General features: G+C 36.5%; 1 pseudogene; it reads left to right on the plus strand.

Moving 5' to 3' along the window:
- Positions 1–4,444: 4,444 nt before the first annotated feature.
- On the plus strand, positions 4,445–5,629 carry LOC145137992 (protein MIZU-KUSSEI 1 pseudogene; annotated as a pseudogene).
- Positions 5,630–15,483: the final 9,854 nt, after the last annotated feature.

A 15,483-nucleotide genomic window follows, 5' to 3' on the forward strand; every position in this document is an offset into this window, starting at 1 on the left:
GTCTAGGTTAACCTTTGTGACTCATTTTGGAGAAATGAAAAGGAATTATGTGAATTCTATGTGTTTTATGTGTTTTATGCTTAATTACTAGGAGTTAATTAATTAAGAATAAAAATGAGCGTCGAAAATAAATTTTAGATAAAGCCGATATCTATTAAGAAAGTTGTAGTGGTCGTGACAAGGATTACGGATATATAAAGAATGCCGAAATCCGAGTTATAACGAAGAAGTTATGACCTGTCGAAGTTTCACGACAAAACCGGCACGGTGCTGAATGTCGTAAAAAGTGAGTTTTTGATAAACTACTTTTTAGCCTTAGTGATCTAAACGAAACTCGTAGTGTTCGTTAAACCGAGAGTAGGTATAAAAAGAACGTCCAAATCTGACTTCGTATGAGGAAGTTACGATTTTTCGAAGTTTCGGCTTAGCAGTAGACAGCTAAAAACTCGAATTTTAGATCGAGTGATTTTTAGCCGACACAACCTAAATGAGAATCGAAGGTCTCGTAAATAGTAGCACAACGGTAAAAAGTCTGACGAAAACGGACGTCGGATGAAGAAGTTATGAATTTTTAACGGATTTCCTTTCCCTGTCTGTTAAAAATAATAATATAAAGATCAAATTCAAAATTAGCCGAGGAAGTCTAAACGAAAGTCGTAGAGCGTAATTTTACCTACGCGTGCATATAAAGAACATCAAAAACGGAGCTCGTATGCGAAAGTTATGGATTTTAGAAGTTTTGGCGCGAAAACCGAGAAATTTTGCATAGGTGGCTTCGGCCACGTCACCTTCGCTTAGAACGTGCCACGTGTCCGAAATTGGTGAGTCATGCGAGCCACGTGTCCGAGCTGCTGAGTCATCCGATCTCGTGAGCTGATCCGAAGTGGTCCACTAAGAAGGCGACACGTACCCTCTAGCACATGTCCGAACCCTCGCAAGGCCGCCACGGATGCCCCTACTGCGGACCTAGACCTCGGTCCAATCACAAGAGGCCAGCAACCCTTCGCATGTGCGAGCCATGTGCGAGGACGATGAGAGATTTTTTGGATTATAGGCCAGTAGTTGTAAATAACTGTTGAAAGACTTATAATGTCTTGTTTATGCTTTTGATCTGTATCGGAACATGACATCCCGAGGTTTTGATATATATGGAAAATATATACCTTCTTAAAGAAGGGTTTTGATAAACTTTTATCATGTTTTATTTTGGGGACCTATTCTGCAACATCTTTTGAAAAGATTGCTCTGATTTTATTTTAAAAAGCATAAATTAAATCGGTCTTTTCTGGCCGAGAAATTAGGGGATGTCACATATTCATCGATGACATACTCATCTACTCACGGAGTAAGGAAGAACACAGTCAACACCTGCAGTAGGTTCTGGAGACATTAAGGGCGGAGAAGTTGTATGCAAAGTTCTCCAAATGCGAATTCTGGATCCGAAAGGTGGAATTCCTAGGTCACGTGGTCAGCAAGGAAGGGATACACGTGGACCCTTCCAAAATCAAGGCAATCGAAGGTTGGGCAACCCCAAGAACCCCAATGGAGATCAGTCAATTCTTAGGCCTTGCTGGTTACTACTGGAGGTTCATACAAAATTTCTCTAAGATCGCCAAGCCACTCACCGCCCTAACCCAGAAGGGTGTAACCTTGAACTAGGAAGAAAAGCAAGAGGCCGCCTTCCAAACCTTGAAACAAGCTCTATGCAGCGCCCCGGTCTTGTCCTTCCCAGAGGGGACAGAAGACTTCGTAGTCTATTGTGACACATCCAATCAAGGATTAGGTTGCGTACTTATGCAGCGAGGAAATGTCATAGCCTACGCATCAAAGAAACTAAAAACTCACAAGGTGAACTACACCACACATGACCTCGAGCTGGGTGCAGTAGTGTTCGCTCTAAAGATCTGGAGGCACTACCTTTATGGTACAAAGTGCACCATTTTCACGGATCACAAGAGCCTCCAACACATTCTAAACCAAAAGTAGTTGAACATGAGACAGCGACGATGGGTAGAGCTACTGAACGATTACGAATGAGAGATTCGATACCATCCGGGCAAAGCCAACGTAGTAGCAGATGCCCTTAGCCAAAAGGAATACTCGGGACGCTGAGTAAAGTCACTAACCATGACCATCCACTCACACCTGTCTTCGCAGATCAAAGAGGCTCAATTGGAAGCCTTGAAACCCGAGAACGTCATAAACGAAGCCTTGCGAGGGATGGATAAGAGCCTTACAGTCATAGACGACGGAGCCTACTACCTCATGGACCGAATCTGGACACCGAAGTTTGGTGGTTATAGAGACGTTATCATGAATGAAGCCCACAAGACAAGGTACTCCGTCCATCCAGGTTCGGATAAGATGTACCTGGATCTCAAGAAACTTTATTGGTGGCCGAACATGAAAGCCGAAATCGCTACCTACGTGGGCAAGTGCCTGACTTGTGCCAAAGTCAAGGTAGAGTATCAAAAGCCCTCAGTTCTACTACAACAACCATACATACCCGAGTGGAAGTGGGAACGGATAACCATGGATTTCATAACCAAGTTACCCAATACAGCGGGTGGACTTGATCCCATCTGGGTGATCGTTGACAGGTTAACCAAATCCGCCCACTTCCTGCCAATAAAGGAGACCTACAAGATGGAAAAGCTGGCAAGGACGTATATTAAGGAAATAGTGTGACTGCATGGTGTGCCACTATCTATTATCTCCGACAGAGATAGTAAATTCACCTCACGATTCTGGCAGTCCCTACAGAAGTCCTTGGGAACCTAACTTGATATGAGCACCGCCTATCATCCTCAGACCGAAGGGCAGAGCGAGAGGACCATATAGACACTGGAAGATATGTTGAGGGCATGTGTGATAGACTTTGGTAAAGACTGGGATGCCCACTTGCCACTTGTCGAATTCTCCTACAATAACAGCTATCACACCAGCATTAAGGTCGCTCCGTTCGAAGCCCTATATGGACGCAAGTGCAGATAGGGCTGTAAACGAACTGAACGTTCAACGAACTATTCGTGAACCGTTCGGCGGGAAGTTCGTTTATGCTCGTTTATTTAATAAATGAACGAACATGAACACAAATTATCGTTCGTTTAGTTAAACGAATGAACATGAACAATGGTCTCGTTCGTTCAATTATGTTCGTGAACGTTCGTTTATGTTTTTCGTTTACATTTGTTCATATAAGTTCATTTTATGTTCATATATGCTTAATTGTGTTTTATTACATTAGTGTATTATATGTCATTTATGTTCATATATCTTCAATTATGTTTTTTTTATCTTTGTTCATTTATGTTCGTTTAGCATGTTCACGAACATAAACGAACGAATATGAACAATGTAATTTGTTAAACGAACGAATATGAACAATGTAATTTGTTAAACGAACGAACATGAACAAGGAAACTCGTTCGTTTATCCGTTCGTGTTCGTTTATTTGTTCGGCTAACTTAAACGAACGAACATGAACAAGCCCCGTTTGTGTTCGTTCGGTTCATTTACAGCCCTAAGTGCAGATCACTCTTGTGCTGGGCCAAGGTGGGTGACACGCAGCTTGTAAAGGGACAAGTACCTGATAGCACGCTCACAGGCCCGAAAATCATATGAAAAACCACGGAGAAAATTGTCCAGATCTGTGAGCACTTAAAAGCATCTCGGGATCGGCAGAAGTTGGCACAGTTCGATACCCGCACCAATTAATCATTTTAACCATGTCAACAAATATTTTCTATATTAATGGTTGTATAAACACATGCAAAATTAATTTATATCAACATTTCATGTAATCTAATATTATTATATTTCACTGATGCGGATGTGTTTGGCACAAAACTTTTGAAATCTTTTAACATTTAGCTTTTAAGAAATCGTTACTAAAAATGTTTCCTTTATTAGTGTCTAGGGTTGGGGTTTAAGTCCAAAACTCTTATGGTTTATGTATTTTTTATATATTTCTATGTAATTATCATAAGTAATCAAACAAGTTATTTAATATCATGGTATGAAACCTTTAGGTTAAAATCATGTATTATTGACCACAACTTTTTGTAGCCCACCTCCACCTCTCATAACTTTCTGTGGTCATCATCGGAAGTGCCTTCTCTGGCCAAATCTTTTAAAATTTACCGAAGACGTAAACATGAAAATGTTAAAGTATTACATCCGATTGTAACTATATACAGAACGATCGACAATATCAAAATTATAAAAATCTATTCTTGATTACATAAAATGATGGTTATCAAATTGGCGATTAATGTGTTATTACTTTTTTTTTCAAAACTTTTTTTGTTTACTTACAACTTATATTTTTAATTAAATAAAATTAAATATATTATGAAATTGAAAAAATATCGAAATGTATCGTTCATGCTGTGTCTATATATATACATTGATTGCAAATGAACAAGATGAACCACCACCCTTCCCTCTATTCAAAAGTTTATCATCATGTTATCATCATCAAACTCTTATAGAATGAAGCATGATCATAGTCTTCTCTCTTTATCCAGGACCAGCTCCAGCAAAATAGCCCCATCAAATTACATCACCTGCACTGCATTTATCGTTGACCCCTTTTCCATCAACGATAACAAACCCCTTGTCGGAAAAAGTTCTCCTCTATCATACAGCCGTTTATCCAGAACCCGCACTGGAATCTCCACATTTATACGCTCGCTTCTAACCATCATATCAATCCCTGCAATCATTCCCACCTTCCGGTGGCTAAGCTTGCCGACTCAGCTGTCACCAACGCCGTCGCTCGGTCGAAAAGTCACCGGAACTTTGTTTGGAAACCGGAGAGGACATGTCAGCTTTGCAGTGCAATATGACCCACGATCCGCACCAGTACTGATCATTGAACTATCGATATCTACGGCGGCGCTCGTTAAGGAGATGTCTTCAGGGCTAGTACGGATCGCGCTTGAGTGCGAGAAAAAACAACACTCCCGGTTGTCTGGTCGTCGGGGAGAGATCAAGCTGTTCAACGAGCCCACATGGACGATGTACTGTAACGGAAGGAATTGTGGGTACGCGTCGGCAAGGGCATGCTCGGACTCCGATTGGTATGCACTGAGCACGGTGCAGAGCGTCTCTGTGGGAGCTGGTGTTCTACCGGTGTTGGAAGGCGGCAGAAAGAGCAGCGTCGGAGGAAGTTGCGGAGAGTCGGAGGGCGAGTTCCTGTACATGAGAGCGAGGTTTCAGCGAGTCGTGGGGAGTCGTGACTCGGAAGCTTATTATATGATGAACATGGATGGAAACGGAGGGCCTGAACTCAGTATATTTTTACTTAGAGTATAATTTTAAAAATAGGGGGGTTTGGCTTAGCTTTTTAGAGGCCAAAAGTCATTTTAATAGAAGGTAAAAGATATTTGTCAAATGCATCTTAAAAGCTATTTTTGGATTTGGATAAAGTAAAAATAAAGTTTTTGGAAAAGTTCATTTTTGGATAGAAGGAAAACCTAACTTTTTGTCTACCAATGGAGAGGTGAGAATCCTTATAAAAATTTATAAGTGAAATCTCACTCGAAGCCATTATTAGACTTGTATGGAGGGATGCCTAGGGGTAGCATATACCCTTTTTTACATGTAATTCTGTTTACATTTTGCTATTTACGTTCTAAGTAAAAAAAATTATTTTATCTTAATCCTAACTTTATTACAGTTTAGTCCTAGATTTCTATCGTTTATATTCTGTTATGTTTGTTAAATTAACTTTTTTGACAGATAAGTATAAATAGGCACAATCTATTATAAAATATATAAAAATTAAAAATTGGTGGATGAATATCCACAATTCCACACATAGTATTTTTATAGGACATGTAAAAGAATAACCGAGTTTCAAAGTGTCCAAAAAAGAGAGAAAAAAAAAAAAAAAAAACTAAAAGAAGAAGCTAGACAAACGTGTTTAATAATCGTTTTAAAAGATCTGAACTAATCGACAGAAAGTTCATAAACAACTAATGTAAACTATCGATGAGAGTGAAGTGAGAAAAGTATAACATATTCTAACACATGCAAAATAAAATGATGAATGTATCATGTTAGTGACATTTTTTGTTGATTAAATTTAGCATCGATAGTTATTAATAAAAGAAAAAACTTCGTAAAAGTCTTTATGTTTTGAACTCGTAATCGATTTAATTCTTATATATTTTTTATTTAATTAAGTCTCAAATACCGAAAACTATATTCAATTTGACTTTTTACCCCCATCAATAGGTTATCAAACTTTTAAAAATTACACTTTTAGTCTAGATTTTAAATTTTATTATAAATTTGATTCAAAATTTACACTTTTGGTCCAGATTTCAATTTTTTTACAAGTTCATCCTAAATTTTGCTTTTTACGTTTTCTTTCAAAATTTTGATTCGAATATTTTTGTTTGTTGTATAAAATCATATTTACACAAAAAAAGACATATTTTTATGTAAAAAAACTTTTTTTTCTATATAAAAACGATTTTTTTTAAAACATTCTTTTATCCAAAATACTTATATAAAAGTCTTTTTTTTAAACATTTTGTATGAAAAATACATAGTTAAAAAAAACATTTTTTTTTATAAAAGCACGTTTTCATAGTAAATGTATTTGTATATATTTATGTATACAAACACGTTTTTATAAAAAAATGTTTTTATACAAACACTTTTATTAAAAAAAAAGGTGTGTAAGAAAACGTACTTATTCAAACATATTTTTATAGGAACATGCTTTTATACAAACATGTTTATATATATATATATATATATATATATATATATATATATATATATATATATATAAACACGTAATTATAAAAATATGTAAACACGTTTGTATACAAACACGTTTTTATACATAAATATATACAATTATGTTTAGAGTAAATTACACGAATGGTCCCTATAGTTTAGGGTAATTTGCGCGTTTGACCCCTAACTTATTTTTTTAACTTGGAAGGTCCCTACAGTTTGCTTTTGTTACACCCTTGGTCCCTGTCTTATCTAAAAAGACTATTTTTCCATTGAATTTTTATTTTATTTAAATAAACACACCCCTAACCCCAACCCCACCCCGTCACCTTACCTTACTTATCCCACTATTTTTCTCTATTTAAATAATAGTTTTTTTTAGGTAATACAGGACCAAGCGCGTAACACAAACAAACAGTAGCGACCAAGCGTGTAATAAAAACAAACAACAGTGACCTTCCAAGTTAAAAGAAAATAAGTTATAGACCAAACACGTAAATTACCCCCAAACCATAGGGACCATTCGTGTAATTTACTCTTATGTTTACTATCAAATAGTTATATATATTTTTCTAAAATATGTGTTTGTATACATTTGTTTCTTTTTATAAAAATGTGTTGGTATAAAAATATGTTTGTATAAAAAACATGTTGGTATAAATTTGTGTTTGTATTTTTTTTTTATAAAATTGTGTTTGTATAAAAACATTTATCTTTAAAAAACATGTTTGTATGCATAAATATATCAAATACGTTTACTATAAAAATGTGTATATATAAAAACATGTAATTACAAATGTGTTTTTATAAATGGGTATAATAACGTGTTTTACATAAGTGTATTTTACACAATTTTATATAACTATGTTTTTATAAATGTAACATCCCAAAAATTATGGTATCCCAAATGACTATAATTGTTTACAAAACACTGTTTCCAAAAGTTATAATTACAAATCAAAGTATCCCAAGATCGAATATCATAAAATCTGAAGGATGTGCACGATCAAGCCTTCGTCTCGCCACGATCATCTAAAGTACCTGAAACAATAAACTGAAACTGTAACTACAAAACTTAGTGAGTTCCCCCAAAGTGTCACCACACAACATATAACATATACACTAATGCATGATGGGTCCAATCAGTCAATAGACTGGATTACCCTTGGGTCCACATCCTCCCGGTTGGATTACCCTAGCCCACAACCTCTCGGTTGGATTGCCATACATATTACATACTGGGTCCACAAACTTCTGGTTGGATTAAACTTGGCCCGCAACCTCCCGGTTGGATTGCCCTGGCCCACAACCTCCTGGTTGGATTGCCGTCGGTTTGTTGAATGGCAACACAAAGCAGTACAGTCTCAACCTAACCACACGATATCAACATATACATCAGATAAACATATAACCAGTCAGCAGACAAACAGACAGATCAACAGATCACAACCGCATAGCAACATCCTATATACCAGGATACAGATCTAATAGATCACTACAGCATAACAACATCCTATATACCAGGATACATAACTTAGTTGGCCGGTATTGGCGCATTTTACGCACAAGTACAGTGAGGAAAACTCACCTGAATCGAAGAACTCTGAAACATTGTGATACGATCCCTTTTTCTGTACTGCTTGCACCCGTGAATCCACTAACACGAGAACCAGATAAAATCTTTATCAATAGCCCAAATCCTCAAGTTTAACCCAACGTCAAACTTGGTCAAAAGTTAACGGTCAACGAAAGTCAATGAAAGCCAAAATCCAAGATTGTTTGCGTACACCCATCGTACTCCACGTACGCCTAGTGTACACGATTCAAGTCCAATACGCCAAATGTACTCCTAGGTACACCCAGCGTACGCTAGCTGAACCTAACATTACATTAAACACTTCATCCCTTAAGATCTTTTGTCTAGAGCTCAGATCTAGACGCAAAACATCCACTTAAGTCATAAAGTTTCAACCTTTATGACTTCCCATGGCTAGAAAATGTCCAAAAGCTAAAACCCTAACTTATTAATCCATTAAGACATCATAACTCTTGCATGTAAGGTATAGAAGGACCAAGATCACATTTTTATGGTTCCTAATAGCTCCATAATGGATAAAGTTTCTACCTTTATCCATTAGAATGGTACAAGCAACTAAGATCTAGTCTTTTAAGTTTCAAAGTGACCAAAAGTGCATCTTTCTTACTTAATCCATTAAGTCCGAGTTTCCAACCGCCATATCTGAATCAAAATGATATTTAGATGGATAAACTTTCCAACTTTATCCATAACAAGGTCACAAACTTTCAAGATCTAAACTTTATGCACTAAAGTGACCAAAAGCTCATAACATCCAAAACTAGATAAATCTAACAAATGCATCATCAAGATTCAAGCTTTATACCTCCAAAAGAAAGATCAATGTGAACAAGGTATGGATCTACAAGCTCCAATGCAAGCAACACTTCTCCAATGAACTCCTTCTTCTCCAATATGCACCAAGAACACTCCAAAGCACTAAAAAACATATTATTTTGCTCACAAGGCTCAAACTATGGTTAGGGTTTCAAGGGAGGGTGTTGGAGAGGTGGAGGTTGATAATGGAATGGGTTTGGGGAAGTTAAGGAGCTTAAATAGGGCTCAAACCCGGAAAATAGGGTTTGGGTTCTGATCGTGTATGCCCAACGTACTATTGGTACGCCCAGCATACCAGACATGCCTAGTATGCCCAACGTACAATCGTACATCCTATATTCCTAGCGTACTAGACTATTACCAAAACCTTCCTAACTTCTAACGGTCATAACTTCTTCGTTCCAACTCTGTTTTCGATGATATTTATATCCACAGAAAGGTATTGAAGAGCCCCACAATATTATCTAGATATCTTAGACTAAAAACTTCTCGAACAAAAATCCATATTTCATGCAAGACCCCAGCTTATGATTTTCCCTTTTCTACCCTTTGGTCTGAAACACAATTCAAATGTTAAGATCTCGCAACCATCATTGCCTCCTTCCAAAAGGTCTAACATTATCTCATTATGGCCCAAAGCCTTTACACAATCGAATTCCAACCTACGGCCCTGAAATAAGAAATGACAGGAAACAGGATGTTACAATTCTCCCTTACTTAAATTAGATTTCGTCCTCAAAATCAGCTATCGCTTCCACTTCATGATGTAACCCCTCACAACAACCAAGTTGTTCGAAAACCCACAGACTTGATTGGCATAAAACCTTCTCGTCCAAATGTCGTCATGTTAATCTGCACCTAAGTGCACCATCACAACGAATACTAACTTATCACATGTTAAACTAGACCACACTCCTACTCGGCTCCAACTACCCGACTCAGCTATCCATTGAAAACACTCGGAATCACCCTCGATCCATTATAACCCAAATTGCATCAAATCGTTTGGCATTCCGAGGTAACTTGGTGATGAAATCCATGGTAACAAAGTGCATAAGGATGGTCAATCCAAGAATTCGCACGTTGCATCAAAATCTCTCATCAGCTCAGGTTTACGTCCACCTAACAAAACAATCGAGATATCTACAACGAACTTCATGACTCGGGATTCCATAACCGATACCCAACCTTGGTAATCCTAATAAACATACCGTAAGCAAATAGGTTTCATAATGTAAACACTTCACAAGGGACTTCTGACGCACAACTATTACTCCCAACATCATTTAACTACCCACGTGATCCAAATCAGTTGGTCAGTGAGTCTCCTGACTTCCAAGAATGCACTAACACCGAAAGTACCACACACGGAAAAATAAAGAATCATGATCCCTAGGTGCACAGTCTATTTCTGGAATACCCCTACAAGGTCCTCGGCATAAGTCTGGATTTCCTTCAAGCCCACATCATGAGTCTGGAATGCCCTTCCCGGCCCTCAGCCCACATACACCCCTCACGACAATATCTAATGAACTTATCTCCATACACACCCTCAAGAGAATCCCATAACCAACCCTGGATCTACTGCATTACTCCTTCCTCACAACCTTACCCATAGGGTGTGGTACCAGTAGATCTAACCGAAATGACGAACCTCAACCGCTAGCAAAAACATTCTCGTGGATGGTCGAACTAAGATCCCATACCTTGGTTGAAACCGAACAGATCCTGCCATCACGTAACTAACTCGATAAAACTTCCAATGAACCTCTGTTATTGACGATAAACGAATGACAAATGACCGAGAATGCATTGACGACCAATCCAATGATCCAATACACTATGGAACAAAGCCCATGCAGAACTAAACATACCAAACTCTAAAATTGATCGACCAAACAAGAACTGCCTATCACAGACTATAGATATCAATCTATACAACAAGCTGAAAAATCGCTCAATAATTGATACTCAACCTGAGTGCCCCAAACACCTCCTGACCTATTCCTCGATGTTCCCGAAAGGAACCACTGGCTACAATGAGCTCCTTGTCCAATAGCTTCTTGTCGCGAAGGCAAATATTGCATTCCCGAACACATACATCTGATGGCAACTTACTCTGCACCCCGTCTTAACCAAATCTTGAACCAAGGTTTCACATACCCGAACCGAAAGTGCTATGACCCATTATTTTGTAACCATAACTCGAAGATATCTTTGATCATCTAATAAGAATATCCATCTCTTCCTTACTTAGGGTTCAAACTATTGGATTAATGTCTAAGTCCATAACTATATTTGGTATGTACTTGACCCGACCCGACATGGTCCATTTGGGTTGCACTTCACCGGCACAATTTATATGGATAGTCTTTTGAGAATAGTATATTTATGATTTATATTAATATATTATAAGTTCTAATATATTAATATGGAATCATATTATTTAATTAGTATTGATCAAGAATTAATTTAGAATTAATTAAGTGATCAAAAAGAACTAATTAAATATGGACTCTTATATATATGGAATGGGCCAAGTTCATTTAGGTTGGGCTAAGCTTTCATGGATGGTCCATGGAGCTTTTAACCCATGGATCCTATGTAAATGAAAGGTCATGGGTATTAGGGTTTACATGGATGTAACCCTAATCCTCCATAATATATAAAGGGGTCCTTGGCTCACAAAATTGGCACAAGTGTGTGAAAATAAGAGTGGGCCGATTTTAGTGTGCATACATATTCTCTCAAGTTCTTCCAAGGTGTTTTGGTGATTTGTGATTCCATTTGAGGCTTCCACACTATTGGGGCTAAGCTCTTAAAGATTGAAGACATCAAGCTACATCAAAATGTATGTCATCTAACTAGAACTTTGTAGTATAGGTGCTTCATAATATGCTAGTTAGGATGAAACCTTGGAATAGTTAATATTTGCATGTATAATAGAGAAAACATAGATCCAAGGTTTATAGGGTTGCATGTACACCATAGGAGTGTTAGAATGCTCAAAACCCAACAGTGGTATCAGTGCCATGGGTTGTTTTCTGTTATATTGATGCAAATGTTTTATTTTCAAAGTTGGAAAAAAAAGGAAAAAAAAACATGACGTTTGTCAAATTTTAAGATAATTACTTGTTTTTGTGAAAAACTAATTATTTGTAAAATTTGAATCATTTGCTATATGAGTTGAATTAGGTCAAATTTAGTAAAAGATAAAATGATATGATTATTTTATTAGTTTTAAAAGTTTGATCTAAAGAGTTTTTTGAAACCTCCATAAGTTATGGATATGAAAAGGTTTTTAAAAAAATTGATTCAAAGTTTTTATGGAGTTACAAAACTTGGTCTTAATGTTTTAAAGAATTCCATAACTTGTTCTTAAGTTATGGAACATGAAAAGTTTCATCATAAAACAAGTATTTAACTCCATAAGTTATGGAATCCAAAAGTTTTCAAGAGTTACAAAACTTGCCCTCAAGTTTTTGAATTTGGAAAAAAGTTTTTTTATGATAAAAAAAATTGAATTCTAAAACTTTTGGGTTCATAACTTAAACAATTAATTAAATGGTTTTAATTTTGAATTTAATAATTGGAATTATGATGTTTTTATTGAATAATTCAATTAACTCTTATGGACTTTATTAATAGATAATTAAAGTGTTTAATTAAAAGAGAATTAATAATTCCATAATGACATGGTTTAAATTTAATTAAATTAAGAGTATAGTTTAATTAATAGATTAAACCACCAAGTATTTTAAATGTCTAAAATACACCTTTATACTATTATAATATTAAAAGTTTAATATATTATATGTATAAGAGCAAGTCGTCTTACCATTAGTAGGCCTCATTCACGAAGTCGGTCTATAAGGGGAGTATAAGGTTACTGCCTATAAAATGGCAGTTTAATGGGTGTCCACTCTCACCCACCGCTTCCTTGACTGGTGGAGGGTCGTTAGCCGAACAGGTAGGACAAGGACTATAATTCCCCCTTCATTAAAAGTATTAATGATAAATACTAAGTAACTAAACTTTTTATAAATTCCCAATCTTAGTTACTTAGGAAAATGTGAATAAGGTGCTAATCCATGAAATTACACTTTGCACTTTGTTTAAACTGTTAGTGGAGCGTGTGTGGTTAACCGGCACACTAACCTGGACTTAACAAGGTAGGCAAAGGGTAACTTAATGTTTATCATAGTATCGTTGGAGCGTGTGTGGTTAACCGGCACATCGATTGAGGGGTAAATATTAAGGGTACCAAGTATATTTACATGGTTACTTCACACCTTGTTTTGTGATCCTCGGCATCCCAGTCACAAAACTTGAAGGGCACACTCGAGATTGAAACATGCCATTGAAAAGTTCAATGAATCTCAAAAGAATCTAGGAGTTTCAAAACCAATTAAAACCTAATAATACATTTCGTTTATCTTGGTGGAAATTGGTGAATCGTCATTCACCTACCTTCAAATATTTTATAGCTTGGATTACGGCATCCCTCTTCCAAGTTATAAAATAGTTTGTTGGGTCCTAGCCTTAATATATCATATTGGGTGTTATATTAAGGACTTAAATCAACTTTACGTGAATTTCTCCCATTGTTGATGTCTGGTTTAGACAACAATGATCTTCCCAAACCAAGCTTTCCTAATGAATATGACTTCCCGAGTTTGGCTCATGGAAGTCATACTTCTCTTCCTCCACCTCCTCCAATTATTCTCCCTAACCCACAAGTTCAAGGGCACTCAAGCCCTAATGGCAAGCAAGGTCTATGTGTGATCACATATTAGAGATGAAGTCACATATTGACAAGCCGAGAGAGTTGGGTGTCAAAGTCTTGAGAAAGTTGGATGTTCAATCACTTTCTAAGTCACATAGTGAGTTCCTTTGGGACTACTATGAAACAGACTATGACATGAACCTTAATGATCATATCTATTTGCTTGGTGCTGCTGAATCAGCAATGATTTGGAACGATAGTAAAGCAAATTTGATTAGAAGATCAACTTCCCAAAAACTTTATAGACAGTGACAATGGTGACACTGGAAATCCAGAAAAAACATTCTCTTCCCAATGGAAAGGGATTGGCCATAGTCAACCCGGTTGACCAAATGGTAAAGAGAAAGGCTAAGTCTGAGATAGTCCCATTACCAAAGGGTCCATATGTTTATTTTGCCAAAGGAAGGGGCGTTGATTGCAAAGCTGCCAAATTTACCTAAGGATGTTAAAGTCAATAAGTTTGACTCTACATCAGGTAGAGCCCATTATCTAACTCTGTTAAGTTCTATTCTGAGATCCTCCTTACATGATGTGACTGGGTCACATGTTGATGTTTTAAGAATCAAAGAATAGAGAGAAATCTTAAAGGAAGTATATGCTGATTCTGATCGCGAAGGTGGATTTCGATCGCATCAGAATTTTGAGCAGTTGCTTAAGAAGTTATGATATATTGCTAAGGAATAGATAACAACAATTTTTCATGTGGATTGTAAGGATAAGTTTTTCCGCAAAGTTTTAAAATAAAAGAAAATTGTTTAATTTTATTTATTTGAAGTATCCTTACAATGGCATTTGTGGAAAATTGTTGCTTATAGGATTCCACTGACAGCAATATTGGAAAATGGATTTGATTCTTTCATTTGTGGTAATGTCTAAATTTACCAAATCAGGAAAGTTCCTCATCGCCCAAGTTTCAATTGGACCGAAACTTGGAATCATGCAAGTTGAATAGTATGATGAATGAGAACTTTCAAGCATTGGAAAATCAAGACTAATTACTTGTTCACATGGATGTGTGAGTCAAGTGAAGGACTAAAGGGATCGAGTACACATTCTTGTGCACGGGTCATGTCCACCACAAAGCTCGTTAAGACTATTTGATTTACTAAAGTTTAGTAAATATGGTTATACTTACAAGTTTAAGTATAATTCTGAAACATTGGAAAAGTCTCAATGTATGGCAGAACGAATGGGAAGAATCAAATTAGGCAGAAAGATAAAAGTTTCTCAAATCTGAAAAGATGGGAGAGTACTTTAGTATCATGTTTAATGGTCATCTTAAAGATTATGAGACCATATCACAATTCATCCTCTAAGTGCATTCTGATAGCTAAGAAGAGAAGTCATGAATTGTTGAATTGGTCAAATCAAGAAGATGAGTCATACTTCGTTCCAAAACAAATCTTAGAGACATACTCCAAGATTGTAATTTGAGTGATACATCTTAAAGAAGGTTTATAACACTTGTCAAATGTAAGAGTAAAAGTTTTCTACTCTTGTACATTTGAAATTGGTAAGTTGTGATGTT

The sequence above is a fragment of the Lactuca virosa genome, chromosome 9, assembly GCF_052849685.1.
Source record: "Lactuca virosa cultivar CGN04683 chromosome 9, Lactuca_virosa_CGN04683_v6, whole genome shotgun sequence".
Lineage (NCBI taxonomy): Eukaryota > Viridiplantae > Streptophyta > Magnoliopsida > Asterales > Asteraceae > Lactuca > Lactuca virosa.